This window comes from Neopelma chrysocephalum, unplaced genomic scaffold (genome assembly GCF_003984885.1).
Source record: "Neopelma chrysocephalum unplaced genomic scaffold, ASM398488v2 Primary Assembly neopelma1_71, whole genome shotgun sequence".
NCBI classification, from domain to species: domain Eukaryota; kingdom Metazoa; phylum Chordata; class Aves; order Passeriformes; family Pipridae; genus Neopelma; species Neopelma chrysocephalum.
Window position 1 is genome coordinate 9,445,390 of NW_020897731.1, and position 15,770 is coordinate 9,461,159.

Genomic DNA, 15,770 nt, shown 5'->3' on the forward strand with positions numbered 1-15,770 from the left:
TCAGTGGGATGGGTAGGTGCTAAATATCTCACAAGATCAAGTCCATCTAGCCAGGAAATAAACCAATCACTACATGATATACCCTTTGTTTCTCAATGTAGATCAAAATAAAGCCAAAATTACAACTTTGCTCAGTGAATGGTACTGACTTGTGAAGCTTTAATGACATCTAATATACGAATAATCAATACATTTATACACATAACATACATCCCTTAAACTCTCCACAGTCACCTTCATGCACTTTCATTGTTTGAACATTTTCCAAGGTTTTCCTTCATTAATACTGTAGGCTGTTCTGAATCTCAGGACCGCACAGCTCAGGTCAAGAGTTTCGGAACAGATAAATGAATGAGCAAATCCAGTTTGATTAAAATAACAAAGTTATTTTTTTCCCTGAAGGAGAATAATGTGGGCTTTTCTCAGAATCAGAAATATTTTCTGTAAGAATCCTAGGCCACTTTTATTCTTTTTTTTGAATTTGTGTACCTATACCATTTAAAACAAACATCCTGGTATATTCATATTCACCAATGGTTGTTGTTCTCAAGGGGAAGAAATCCATTGACAAAACACTAACAAGATACTGTTATTCCAAAATGCAAGTCAGCTTGAATACTTAAATGGCCTGATACCATCTGACCACTCTGGGATCAGCCTTTTGTATTAAGCTGACACCTGAGTGTTACTGAACTTTCCTGTTCTATAAAACCTAATTCTGCACCACTGACCTGCTACAGAAAAGACTCCTGCCTCTGTCTTAACAAAGCCTTGTGGTGTTGTGCTTCAATTAAAAGTTCGTAAGAAATGTAACACTTATTTTAAATGCTGTAAGTACTCAAACAACCACAACTAGAATTGAACAGGCTCACCTGCGGCACACAGATGCCAGGGAGAAGCGGAGCCTCACATCCTGCATTACCAGGCTTAGCTCCAGCCACAACGACAGACGTGGTCACTTTAAGATTACTGTCCACTCTACTACTTTCAAAAGAACAATTTAATTCTAATAATCTTTGATTTATTCTTTCAAATGGCAACTATTATAAATTTTAATGCCTCTCTCTTATTTTGGTCAATTCCCAGATCTCTTCACAGATAAACATTTTAACCTTAAGGTAGTTCTTACTGGAAAGAGCATTTACCACTCTTTTGCCATCTGTTCAAGTCTACCAACACACAGGATATATATTATTCAATGCTGAATTTGCTGACACAATAATCACCACAATTTGTAAGAACTTGAGAGAAGACTGAACACATAACCGTTCCTTGATATCAAGTCTTGAAGTACAGACACAACTACTGAATATGCCAGTAAAAAGCTTTTTCTCATTCAGACAAATGCAAACTTCTGTCAAATTTCACTGCTAATAACGTTTAGGAATAATTCACATGTTTTCAGAGAAAGGTACTAATTAAGTAAAGGTAGTTCTGCTTGCCAGCATCAAACCGTGACACAGGTATTTGAGAGCTGCCTCGTGTACACTAATGAATGAAATCCCTTTTCATCATTTTGTTTTGCCATGATGTGTTTTCAAATAACAAATGCATTCAAATAACAAATGCATAGCCAAATACTTGTCCTTAGCTCTTTGATACAAGCTACCCCTCACTTAAAGGTTGGCAAACTGACTTATCTCCTACAATTTTAAAACTCTGTTGTCACACATAGAAAAGAGATTGAGAATTGTTCCTACACTTTTAAAAGCAGCTGGTGAATGACATGCAGTGTACTCTCTCCTGCTACATGGAATCACAGAGTTACGAGCAATGCAATTAGTCAGAAGCATATATTCATTCTTATTTTCCATTATTCTGTAGGCAGAATAGGGTCTCCAAAATTTTCATTAGCATTATCAGCTAAAAATGATGGTATACTGTCAAAGTTTAAATCACATTATTCTAGTATGCTTTTTTCTTTTTCCCAGTATTCTCTTTTTGCTTATATTCCTGTATTGAAAAATAACTATATTAAATTATATAGTAAAAAAACTATCACAAACGTTTTGCCATTTTCACAGTTTGAGGCACCAGTGGTCTTAAACAAAAATACATGCCTTCAACCAAATCTTCGCTTTCCCAACTGAAAGAAAAATGATTGCTGGCAATACTTACAGTTTTTCTCCTATGAAGACATGTCACTGTAGCCATAGGGGAGGTCTGGCAAACAATATTATTTGGCAAACACTATTGCATGCGGTTACAATCAAAATTTTTATATACCCAAACTAACTTCTCTGTGCTTTAATTACCAGAGTCCCTCCTGCACATGCAGGACATGGAACTTAAAAATAAATATATCGGTTTTTAAACAGAAAAATTATTAGACTCGGACAATACTCTGTGAAACTCTATGCTGGGCCAATAAACTCCATGTTGTGCCTTGTAAAGCTAGTGTTAAGCTTACAGTAAGTAAACCCTTAATATAAAAAATGTGAAATACATATCAATCCTAGATGCAATTCTTAGCAGCCTATAGCTATTAGGGAAACACCTTCCAAATACATAATTTGGGATTTCAGTAGAAAATTAAGGATATTTTAGCATATGTATTTGATATGGGAATTAGTAGAGAAAGTATTTCGAAAGCACTGCAGACATGGAAAAAAGGGCTGTTTGGGATCAAATACATATGATTTGGTTTATAAATCATCAGAAGGTTCGCTGAAAGGCACTAGAGAGTTTGAATGCAGTAACTCAGAATTTCCTGCATTTATATTATTACTCCTAATACTTCCCCACATTTATTTCCATTCCTCTGGACGAATTCTTTAGCTTTCAAAACCATCTAGCTGGAGTACCCAACAGTGATGTCCACAACAGGCTATTTATTTGTTTGGGGTTTGTGTTGTGGGTTTTTTTAAAGGAGTCTTCCACTAGTTAGTTCCTTATTTCTGCTCTGAAACTCTTGCTGATCTGGATCCAACACTTGGAGAGCACCAGTTTTGCTTTCGAGTCTGAGCACAGTTAAGTGAAGTCTCCCTTCACAAACCTTTTTGTAGCTCAGCACAGCACATCAAAGCTGGAGCAAGAATCCACCACTACTTTTATGCTGCTGAGCTTACAATAAAAATTTCAGAGAACAAATGTAATGTATGTAGAAACTTCAGGCCCTGTCAGAAGATGGCTTACCACTGTGTTTCAAAGCGTATCTGCACACAATATTCACTGAAACCTCTGCAATAAAATGCATTTATATGTACAAGCATTTACTATTAACAATATCTCTAGTAAACCTTTCCACAAATTTTCCTTCATTTCACGCAGATCCGTGTATGTAGTTTAACAATTGGAAGGGCAGAGGTTTTAATAGGCAAGATCTCAGACAGGAATCCCTATCACAAATTTTTTCAACCATGTAAGCTGGTTGAAAAACAAAAAAATACAACTTTTGGGAGCCTGCACGTTTATACAGAAACATAGATTCAACCCCCCTGCAATGAGCAGGGACATCTTCAACTAGGTAGGTTGCTAAAAGCCCCATCCAACCTCATCTGGAATGTTTCCAGGGATGGGGCAACCTGGGCACTCTGGGCAACCTGTTTCAGTGTTTCACCTCACTCATCATAAAAAATTTCTTCCTTACACCTAGTCTCAATGTCCTCTCTTTTAGTTTAAAACCATCACCCCTTGTCTTTTTGCAGGGAAGATGCAGGAAGCTGGGAGGACAGCAGCCCCCTCTGTTGTAGTCAGGAATAGTGGTAAGGAGGGAGCATATCCATTCCAACCTTCGAGTTTATTCCCCTCTGCTTCAGTTTCGGTTTGCCCTAAGAGATGTGTGAGGTGGGTTAGGAGGGAGAAATAGCACAGAAGGCAGACTAATGAGAAAGCACCTTAGGACTACGAAAGCTGCACCTCCCCATGGCCAGATTGGGATCTGTCCCTGGGCTGGGGGCTTGGCATCATCTCACGTGAGCTCATCTGCAGCCCAGTTCATCTGACTCTTTTTTTAAAAACACTACAGCTGACAAAGCTGTTTATGGCAAAGAGCACAGAAGTGAAAGGAACTGATATTTTAACTGGTGGGCCACATTCTTGCACATTCTACATCAGGTGTGTGCATCCAAAATGCAACAGATTCCATGTAGCTGCTAAGAGGAATAATACACACAAGCCCCATCAATTGCAAAGTCAAAAGGAGTCCTTCTACCTCTACTTTTACAGCCTACTCACAAGGCTAAGTACAAAATCCTGCACTAAGGGACATCCTGTGGATTTGTAACATCTCTGGGGACAACATATTCACAGACCAATGAGCACATTAAGTTCATCCATATGTAGGTTTTTTCCCATCTGTGGTGGATACAGTACAGATAATAATCTCAATTTAATAAGTAAACCAGATATAATTTGAAACTTTATAAATGCCACTCAACCCATGGCACTGATTGAGCCACTTTCACCATGATTAATTCCCTGGAAGCCCAGCACACAAGAGAACACCCAGCAGAGAATCACAGATGTGTGTCAAAAAAGGAGCTTAGAACCCTCCAGGAAGATCTTGAGCCAGAACAGGTTTCCAGTGCTATCCACTCTACTGCAAGAACTCCTCAAAGATGTCTGTGTACACCACACACACTTCTCTTTGGCTAAGCAGCAATTATCATAATCAGGGAAAACAAGGCCTCCACCTTCATTGCTTGGGGTACAAAATACATGCACTGTATGTGGTAACTTTAGCTATTTTATATTTATTAAATTTTACTTGAAACGTTTATGGCTCAAAATAAAACCATACCAGCAGTGAGCACATGGATTCAGTAACAGGCTTCTGTTTCTGATGTCCTGCACAAGTCATTGTCCTTTAAAATGGGAATAATTACACTTCCTTCCTTGACAACTGCAATATAAAAATAAAACCATTAGCACACTGACAAGTCAAACTGTACAGTGATGAATAAATACCTGGATAAATACATCAATTTCAGTAGGATGCTTCCCCCCCTTCACCATTCTTAGATGATGAAGAAAGGTAAGTAAGGAATCTCCCCAGGCTTTCCTTCTACCATTATTTCTTACCACTTCTACCACTAATCTCTGCTCAAAACTAAATGATTCCAGTTTTTTAATTTTTCTATATTGAAAGTCTTTCCACAGATCTAGTTACTTATAAGACATATTTTCATTTTTGCTATACAGCTATTTTGAAGCACACATTTATGCCTAAAACTTCTGTTTTACACCATTATCAGCAGAGATCAGTACACTTCCTGCAGGAACATACCAATTAAACATAAACAACTGATGAAACAGCATATATACACCCTCTGTTTCCTTCTCACATACGGCATTGCTGTGTATTTCACACACAAAGTTTGCCACATAAAGCCTACTCAAATGCCATCCTTCCAGCAAAAGGTTGCTTATTTCACAAAATGCTCTGGTAATTACTTTGGTTTATCTTCCAGCTATAACAAAATTAGTAGAAATTTCTCTCCAGACTGGATAATCAGAATATGTCATGTAGGAGAGGTCAATAAAGGTCAGCACAGAGTCGTAATTTAGGGTTAAAAAAGAACAAATACTGAAAAACCTTGCCTGCCAGGGACTGTTCAGTATCTACAGAGCTGGAGAGAGAAAAAAGTGGCAGTCCTCTAAACCTTCAAAGTTTACAAATTCCATTTTGCATTAACTTCAATGTCTTCAGTACAAAACAGTACTGAACATTAAGCTTTTGTGTCTGTGAAAAAGCTCTCTCACCCATGTGTCACCCACATTGTATCACTGAAAATATATGTGCTCCTGAGTTGGTTATCATCTGTATTTGATAACTAATGTCACAACAGACTCCCTGATTTATGCATGCACACACATACAAATTTATATACACACACGCATATGTGTACCTCTGTATGCATACACATATTTTTACATATGTAAAGAAGTATGCAAGGAAATATCTACTGAAATCTTCACTCCAGGTCTGATTAAAATGTCTTGAAATATTTAGCCCTTACAGGCTTGGATATCCATCACTTGAAACTGCATATTTATACATTAAATAGTACAATTAAAAATTGTTTATGAAATAATTGTTCATTAGTAAATCAGAGGAAGTCTGAAATTATGACTATTTTAGGTCAGCCAATGGACAAGGATGAAATCTGTGGTTTGTGAGTACTCCAGAGCAGCTCAAGACTGCTTCGAAAATACAACACATTTCATGTTTCTTATTGAAATATTTTTTGTTCATATTCAATGCAGCAAGCCTCATGCTCAGTTTAATTTGGGGTTTGGTCAATTTAGGGTATCTTATGCACTGTTATTATTTATAGTTTCATCTATTTATTGAATAAATAAATTCAACTTCTACGAAGTTCATATCAGAAATCACTGAGGTTTTCATGAAGTACACTTGGAAAACATATAGATTTTTATTTGAATTAAAACTTAAAAACCTGAAGACAGGAGCTATAAAACTGCTTTTCTATTTTCAGGAACTATTTGTGGATTTTCAAAAATCTGTATCCATTTTCTGTGGTTTTCATGCATACAATCCCTTAAAATAATCCCAATGAAACAATCCTTCTTGATAGCATGCTACTGATACATATAAGCTCTACTCACTTTCCATTTTAGAAACCACAGAACCATGTTTCTATTTTCTATTCCTGAATCAACTTAAGACTGAAGACTCATAAAAACCCGACTTCTTAATTTATTCATCAGCTCAAAGAAAAAAAGCTGGTGGTAGAATAATTAATAGTTGTTATATGTGATACACTATAAAAAGCTTGAATTCATGAGCACATAACACTTGAGCATACCAAAAATATGATCTGAATCATACCCCTTCTCAAATGCTGCAATAGGACAGTGCACAACTACTGTTTAAAAACCCATTAGTTTAAAATACCGTAGAAAGACTGGAATTGGAAGCTCATAAACCAGTATGGGTGGTTGGTGTCCTGCTTCTGGCTCATGTGGAAAGCAGGTTGGATGAATGGAGGCTGTGCTGTGACAGCCATCCTCTTGTTTTGAAGCACCATCTTGTACCATCTGACATCAAACAATCTTCTTGACTATTCTTCTGCGCTTTAGAGAAAATAGGCTCCTCCACAAAGTTTGGTCCTGTTGCATAACACTCGCTTCACATTTTTTTCACAGACTCAGTTAGTTACAACTCTGTAAGTTACAAGGCAAGTAAATGGTGACCAGGCCTTGACAGTAAATGTTTCATCACCACAGAAGAAAGAACAGACAACTGCCTCTCCAAAAAGCGTTTCACCTTCAGTGTCACCACACTTAAGAGTACCAGTAGGAATGGGAAGACTCTAGCTTCAAAGAGAAACAACTGCACTTGAGCCAAGAGGCTGCCTAATCATTTTGGATTAAGCAGAATTCTAAAAAAGCAGCAGGAAAAATGCAGCATAAGGCATGTAACAATATAAAAACCAAGTTGTTACCTATTGCTTTTTACATTAATGATGAAGCAATGGCTTTCATAGAATCACAGAATTGTTAAAGTTGGAAAAGACCTCCAAGACCATCGAGTCAAACCATTAACCCAGCATCACCATGTTCACTACTAAACCATATCCCCAAGTGCCACATCCACATACCTTTAGAATATTTCTAGATTCCACCACTTCCCTGACAGCCCGTTTCAAAGCCTGATCACCCTTTCGGTGAGAAAAAAATTTTAATACCAAATCTCAACTCCCACCTGGTGCAAATTGAGGGATTTTCCTCTTGTCCTATCGCTTGTTACCTGGGAGAAAAGACTGATCCCCTCCTCACTACCATCTCCTTTCAGGTAAGTCATAGAGAGCAATAAGGCCCCTCCTGAATCTCCTTTTCTCCAGGCTAAACAACCCCAGCTCCCTCAGCTGCTCCTCATGAGACTTGTGCTCCAGACTCTTCCCCCAGCTTTGTTGTCTCTGTGCTGTTCTCTGAAGACGCATCAGCAGCTCAATATCTTTCTTACTGTGAGAGTCCCAAAACTGAACACAGGATTCGAGGTGCAGCCTCACCAGTGCCGAGTACAGGGGGATGATCATCAGACAAAACCAGAATTGTATTAGGCCATTGTACTCCCATCTCTTCAACCAGGAACAGACAATCTCAGATACAGATCCACTCACCACCATTCCCTGGGCCGTCCAGGGAACAGTGCACCTGTCCAAGCCATGAGCAGCCAGATTCCCCAGGAGAATGCCGTGAGAAATGGTGTCAAGACTTTAGTATAAAGTCCAGCCAGACAACATCCACAGCCTTTCCCTCATCCACTAAGCAGGTCACCTTGTCACAGAAGGAGACCAGGTTGGTCAAGTAGGACCTGCCTTTCATGAACCCATGCTGGTTGGGCCTGATGCTGGGGCTATCCTCTACATGCTGAGTGATAGCACTTTCCATACAAAGTGAGCAAGATATAAGTCATGAAAATAAATTGCAAAATTGGCTAAGAAAAGTGTTCTAGTTGAAAGGTTAAAAAGTTATTTTGAGGTGGGCAAGGAAAGAGAGGCATTGCTCATAGAAATTAGCTGCTGCAGAGAGTGTCTAAATGGAAGAATTATCAATCCAGATCATGATGTGGCAGTTTCTAATGAGAAAGGCAGGATGCAAAAATAACATCTCAGTACAACTATTAAGCTGGAATAGATGCTGTTTACTGTATTAATGTTGCCTCTCCTGGTGTAAAAAAACAAAACCAGAATTGTAATAGGCCATCGCGCTCCCATCTTTTCAATTACAGAGATAGAACAATCTCAGATTCCAAAGCTAACTACAAATCAAAATTGTGTTATGTTATCTACTGAGACACAAATGGAAAATAAATACTGTTAACTGTCACTTTCCATTAGGTAACAGAAATTCAATTACATTTCAAACAAGCCTCCATGTCAACAGAATAAATCTGTTTCATAAATGAGCAGGTAACCATTTTTTATTCTAACTTCTCAAAGGGAAAAAATCAATTTTAATCACAATTGTTCATTTTTTCCCATATTAATGTTTTGGAGCAAAGTACATCATCTGACCTAATAAATACCATTGTATAGCACTGAGGTTTAGCAAAATGGGGAGAGAAATGGTGTTATAAAGAATTATCAAATTCATCTGCTGATACATTGTACTGTTTTGGCACTGAAGACTCACGATGCCCAACCAACCTATGGACCACCAGCTTTCCTAGCCTTCTGATTGCACCTCAAGATCAGAAGCCCAAGTAAGCATCAGTAACTACTACATCAAGAGTTTATCACACTGTATCAGCCACTGTAAAAAGAAATGTGTTTTATCAGGAGCCTTCAAGAGATTGAGGCAAATAGTAAAAAAGCTTTTCAGAAAGAAAGGGCCCCACTGTCCTCTTAGATAGGGACAAAAATATACATGGGCAGGATGAAACATTCTTCAGAAATATAGGACTTCTTTGGATTCAAGAGTATCTTCTCATTTGAGACACTTCCAGGGCAGGGATAGGAAATGAAGAAATCTGAAATCTATATTTCAAATCCTTTTGTAAATCTTTACAGCAGAACTTGGAAATAACAATCCTGTCTTACTTGCACAAGAGACCCAGTTTGACAGAAGCCTGCCCTGATGCAGAGCAGAAGGAATATTTGGCATCGGAGTCTTAAGCACCGAGAACCACCTCTCTCTTTTCTAAACACAAGAAGCTAAAAAAACCAGCTTGATAAAAAGAGCAAGAGCACTGTGACTCCAACTTCACATCTTGTCCTCCCCATGAAGACAAGAAGAACAAAGCCATGTGGAAAAATAGTGGCCCTGCATTGCCCTTCCATTCCGAGGGGAAGCCAGAGCTGCAATTCAAATGTGTTTGGCAGCCAGAGGTGCCCACAAACAGTATCAGTTGCAACAGACACAATGGACATTCTCAGCTACACAACTGCCAACTGGTCCAAGTGTCACATTAGGTTAGAGAGCAAAGAAAAATATTCAATATTTATTTCTTTCTAAGGAAACTCACTGTGGAGCTCACAGAAGTCACAAAATACGTGTTTCCTGTAACACAGCGGAACTGGTTCAGGAAGTGAGATTAAGCCATTAAGTAGCAGTGGTCAGTGTGTAATTAAATTGGATCCCTCTTGAGGTCATCACATCAAGAGACAGTGGATTAAACTTGAAGCAGGAGAGGGATTTTTTTTTTCCTAAATGAGAAAATTAGGTTTAGAGCCTAAAGGGGAGAGCTAGGAAACCAAAATCCATAGAAATCTACTAAAAAATACCTTATTAGTATCATGGGAAACTTACATATATATATTTTAAAAGTAAATAAAAAGAACAAAATAGTATGGCTAAATAATAAAGTACAAAAAGAAAAAAAAAGGTAATGAGAAGAGAAGCCAATAGGCAAATCAAAACTTCATCATACAAAGTGTAAAACCTGAGATTACAAGGGTGAACAAAGTCCACAAAACAGTCAACTACACCATACAAGTAAGAGGTTCTGGAAACACAGCTTTCAGAAAGACCTCTGTGCCTATCAGGCCACCTGGGTATCAACAGTTGAGTTAAACAAAGCAATCAGCCAGGAAGCTAGAATTTTTCTTGGAATCACTATTCATCACAATTAATATTGCTTGAAATGGGCAACTCTCCATCATATTGGTATTGTCAGAGACAGGATGACTAAAGAGGGTGAAATTTGACAAATTCAACTGTCTACTCTCCTCAGGACCAAGAGCTTTCCTCAGTTGCAAAATTTTTTGCAAATTTGACCCCACTTACAACCATCTGTCATCATATGACTCTCACAGCAGAAACAGCGACAGTATTTGAAGGTCAAGCCAAAGAAAAAGATCCTATTTTGAATGTTCCAATATTATATGCTCTGTATACTGCATGGAGTTTGGACTAATTTTTATCATTTCTAAGAATGTAAGAGCAGCTTGGGTTGGTGCAGAACCAGGGTGAGCTCTTACCCATTTTTTACTGTGTCCTCAGTGCTCAATCTCTAGGGAAGCCAGAACTGAGCACCAATATATGATACCTCCTCCTTTCAGAGTCCTCACCCCACTATGACTACTTCCAGTTGATGAAATATTCTGTTCTTAATGCTGTTTGCCTATTTTGTTACTCTCAACAGATCTCTCTTCTAATTACTTGTTCAGTATAACCTTGAACCATTTTAAACCTTTTGTGCCCAAAACCTCATCAAGTTCTCACAACAGATGTTCCCTCAACAGTATCTTTAGCTTAGCAGTTTCCAACCCCAAAGGTGGGCTATGAAACACTGAACAAGTGCTGAAACACGCAAGGATCAAGAGATTAGAGCTACTAACACAACTGTATTATTATATTTCCAACCTCAAAGATAAAGGCGAGAAGGTGTGCTCACTTCATCTAATTAGAGGTACACAATTTTTACTCTTCAATCAGAAAGACCATTGGTTATTATCTACAACAGAAGCCATGAGTCATAAAACATATGGAGTGCAGCAGAATTCCTCAGGAGAAGAAAGGTGTCCTCATCCCACCAGGAGTGCCCTGAGAACCCATCCATAACAGCCTGAGTGAAGAAAAGAGAGAGAAAAGAAACATTATACAGACCTTCTAGAAGCTTCTTTGTATTAATTTACTTAGAAAACTTGGACTTGCAATCATGAAAGTAAAATATTCTGGAGGGGTGGGGAAGACCTCCAAAGGAATTCAGAGAACCTAAGATTAGATTCTGGTCTCAAAGGCAACTTCACTTCATTGAGGACACCTTGGAGACTACCCCTATTAGCTACCATGAGTTTCTGTGAGTATTCCCAGTGTGATCCAGTCATTTACAGGTGCATTGCTGCCACAGACTAATTAAATGATTGGAAATAGGAAAAAGGAGGAAAAAGTAACCAGTGCGGGAAGAAAGCATTTCCAAAGGATCAATACTATGAAAGGCATAGTTATTCATATTTACTAATAACTGAAAGCTGACATGCTATAAGTAATAAGAATGCAAAATTTGCTGACTACAGAGAACTATTTAAAGTAGTCAAGACTAGAAAGGATTGTGAGGAACTCCAGAAGGACCTTTAAAAAACTAGGTAATTGGACAACCTGACAGCAGATGAAATTCACTGTGAAAAAAGTGCAGAGTAGGGTACACTAGAAGGAACAAATTTAAAGCCACTTGTATGTACTGATGGGTTCTGAATTAGTTATAACCTCTCAGGAAAAAAGATGCAAGATTCATCACGGGCACTTCAATGAAGACATTTGCTCAATACACATGAGGGGTCAAAAAAAGTGAACAGGATGCCATGATGTATTGAGAAGGGAATACAGAATATGAAAAATATTAATATACTGCCATTTATATTGCCATCACTGTAAATTAATGACATATACTCCCCTTGAATACATTACCTCTGTCAAGAAGGACATGAAAAAATAGTCCAAAGGACATCAAGGATAAAAACCCTCCTGCATCACAAGAGAAGAGGGTCTCTAAAACAGCTGAAAAACAAAGTTTCCTAGTGGACAGATTATTCCACCATTGTTCATGTCATCCTCCATCCTCTGAAGTAGTGCAGAATACCCAACAACAGAAACAAGACACCAGGCCAGGAGGACGTTGACCTTTGGTCACAGGACAGTGCCCATGCTTTTAATTAGAATGTTTAAAAATAATTACCTAATTTTCAGAGAACACAGTAACAGAGGCAGGTGACTTCGTGACCGTGGACACGGGTAAGGCTGACGTACTCCATGCCTTCTTTGCCCCAGCATTCACCAAAATATCCCCCAGGCCTCAGCACTGAGAGGCAGGGTTGGAGAAGGAGATGACCAGCAGTGGATGAGGACTGACTTGGGTATCTCAGGAGAACTCAGCCCATAGGTGTCCATGGGATCTGGCAGGCTGCATCCAAGGCTGCTCACAGCACTGGCTGCTGCCTTTTTAAGGGGCACCTTCAAAAGGAGCAGGACAGGCCCCCAAGAACTGGAAGAAGGCAAATCTTGCACCTGTCTTCAGACAGAACCAGCAGGAACGTCCTGAAATTCAACGAAGACAAATGTCCCATCCTGCATTTGGGAAGGAGTACACAATACAGGCTGGGCCTGACTGGGAAGCAGCCTGGTGGGAGGCCTTGGTGTATGCTGAGCTGAACGTGAGCCAGGGGCATGCCTTGGCAGCAAAGGCTAATGGCTTCCTTGGCCTTGTGAATGGGACTATAGCCAGCAGAGAGAAAGAATGATCTCTCCACTCAGCACTCATCAGACCATATCCAGAACACCATGACTCTCACCCACAAATACAAGAAACACTTCAATGAACTGAGGCCAACTTCAGCAGAGAGTTTCAATACTGGCTGTGGTCTGGAGTACCTGCCCTGTGAGAAGAGGCTGAAGGAACAAGGCACGTTCAGCTTGGGAAACAGACAGTTTTGAGGACAATTAACAACAGTCCCCTATGAGGATGAGGAGGGTCACTGAGGAGATGAAGTCAGGCTCTTCACAGCAGAGCATGATGAGACAAAAGCCAATGGGTCTAAGGTGAAATAAGAGAGGTTCAGATTGGATATACAGTAAAAAACATTCCCTGTAAGTACAGTCCAGCATGGAATGGGTTGCCCTGAAAGGTTATCTGTTGTTCAGAGGCTTTGAAGGTTCAACTGGGTCAGTACCTGAGCGACCTGCACTGACCTGGCCACACTGTGTAAGGTTGGACAAGAGATTTCCTGACGACTTCTGCAGACCAAATTATCCTATGATTCTCCACCCTGGAAGTGTTCAGAAAGCAAGCAGATGTGGCACTTGGAGACATGGTTTAGTGGCAAACATGGAAGTGCAGGGTTAACAGTTGGACTCCATCTTGGAGGTCTTTTCCAACCTTAAGTATTGTATGATTCTAAGTAGTTCTTTTTCTATCACTATTACAACATGGTGAAGGAGTGCATTCATAGTATCCAAGTACTTGGAAACCCAAGGAAATTACATTTCTATACAGCACCAACCAAACCTTACGGATTTCAAGCAACAGCTGCCAGCAGAGCTCTGGACAGGCTATTTCCCCTCCTCAAGTTTCCATCTGTTCTCTTCCATCTACTTCAGTTTTATATGGCCCCCATTAACCACAGCATCTCAACATCATCTTGTTTCACTGCATCAGAACCATGATTATCTTTACGATGAAGAAATGAGTAAATTCACTGCCATGTGTTATTGCTTGCTTTCCCTCACTTTTCTTGCTGTGGATCATTAAATTTTGCATCATCAAAAGCTTGTACCTTGTATGTGTTCATAACAAAGGCTTGTTCATGAACTGGAAATTTTGATATATAGTCAAATAATGCTCTAGGTTACCAGACACAGAATAGAAAAATCATGAAATCCAGAAAACACAAAATTTTATTCCCACATTTTCCTTATTTTATTTCATTGCAACGCACTACTTTCTATTAGTGATAGCTTAAAGATGAAATGTCATCTTTATTTTTTAATTTCTTTAGCACTTTAGTGGTTTTTAACTTTCATCATACGCATCAAGACACTGAAAAAGAATGTTTTTTTAACACATTCTCTTCTTTTAAAAACCTACTATTATTAGAAAAGAAACATCGTTCCACAGAGTATCTCAGTAGTAAACATCTTGCCCCTATTTTACCTTCATTCCTATAAATCACTTTCATTCAAAATTCCAAAGTTCCCACCTACACCAAACAAATTCTGGAAAATTAAAATTTATGACAGAGTGTAAAAATGAGGATTTGCTCTGATCTGTAGCAGTAGTGACCCAGCAACAACAAAGCTGGGCAAGTGCTCTGTTTCCTAGAAAACAACACTCAGTTGGCACAAAGCTGGCTTTGTTCACCCACATCTTCTCTGCCTTTCCTCCCCTATCAGAGCAATTCATAAATGAAGGAAAACATTTGGATTACACACCTATACGTGACCAGTTTGAGATGGGGTCCCAAATCCCCTGAGCACATCAAAAGTAGGCCCTTAGGCACAAGACTTATTTTCAAAAATACTCAGAACTTCTCAGTTTTTATTAGTGAACATATCTGTTGCCTGTGCTTGACTCAAGAATATTGGGATCTGCTGCACAATCTGTCCTGTCCTCATCCCCATTTCTGTTATACCACTTCCTAAGCCAGTATGCTCCTTTTTGGAAGGTCGAACTAAATATTTATTCCCTTCTCTTTTTTATTCATTTTTGTCCATTTTCTTCTCTATGTTTCATTGTTCATTCTTTCTTCACTTTGATTTTTTACTTACAATTCTCATTTTAAAAAAATTTCCAAGTTCTATTTACTAAAAACATAGGCAATAAATAATGTCATTAATACTGGCACACATAGAATTATCACTTTTTTTCTGGAATTAATGTCCCAGGTATCCTGGTAGGTAAAATTCCACTATATTGCAATTAGTTTACCTAATGAAGGTTTTCTGAACTGGCATGAGATCTAAAAATTTTATGTTTGCTGTCAGGATTGGGTTTTTTAAAAAAAAATTAGGTACTGAAAAATATCACAAAGGCCAGAGAGTTCACTCTGCAGATGAATCTAGCTTGGGAACCAAAATCTGACAGCAATGATGTAAAATTTCTAAATATAAAGAATACATATTGGGGGGGAAAGGGACACTCTCCAGCTGACAATAAGTAAAATGACAACACTACTGACAATGTGAGAGCAAGAAAGACCAAAAGCAGTACAAAAGATGGGAACCAATGTAATCAAACAGATATCATCAAAGACTTTGAAAAGCAAGACTTTGAAGCTGACAGCATTAAAAAAGTCACTCAAATTTTACTTGATTTGTGAATCTACAACTCCTTTTGAATCTGTCCCCTAATACACAGCATTGCTCCG

At 38.7% G+C, this 15,770-nt stretch overlaps 1 protein-coding gene across 1 annotated transcript in view; it reads right to left on the minus strand.

Moving 5' to 3' along the window:
* Positions 1-15,770, minus strand: part of PPARGC1A (PPARG coactivator 1 alpha) — a 373,942-nt gene that overhangs the window by 285,496 nt on the left and 72,676 nt on the right. The window lies entirely within an intron of this gene.